Source organism: Octopus bimaculoides, chromosome 1, assembly GCF_001194135.2.
Source record: "Octopus bimaculoides isolate UCB-OBI-ISO-001 chromosome 1, ASM119413v2, whole genome shotgun sequence".
Lineage (NCBI taxonomy): Eukaryota > Metazoa > Mollusca > Cephalopoda > Octopoda > Octopodidae > Octopus > Octopus bimaculoides.
The window spans coordinates 89,471,979-89,472,585 of record NC_068981.1 but is presented as its reverse complement, the minus strand read 5'-3'; positions in this window follow the sequence as shown (position 1 = coordinate 89,472,585).

The following is a 607-nucleotide window of genomic DNA, read 5'->3' as shown; positions in this document are numbered from 1 at the left end:
GAGAGAGAGAGAGAGAGAGAGAGAGAGAGAGAGAGACAGACAGACAGACATACAGATAGATAGATAGATAGACATACATTCATATATACATGCATATATACATAGAGACTTACATACATATACAGATATCATCGCGCACACCATGCTTTTTAAAAAATTCTAACTACTATATCGAGGACGACGACCTGTCCAGAAATATCAATCCTACAAACACCCAACATTAATTAGACAGGTATACCTTCACAGGGACCACTAGAAAAAAAAACAAAAAAAACTACCACCCACACAATTACCATCACCACTGCCAACCCAACACATATACCGACATTGCAACCACCGTCTACACTATCGCAACTATATCACAAGCACCACTATTAATAGTGCCACCATTACAAGCAGTTTACAACCATCATAACAACACTATAAATAAACACTACAAGCACCAGCACCACTACCACCACATCTACCACTACCACCACCAGCATCACTGTCAACACCACTACCACTACCATCACCACCACCACTATCAACATTGCCACCACAAACATCCACAATATCGCTATAGGTGCCACTACCGTCCTTACCTCACCTCAACTATATATATATA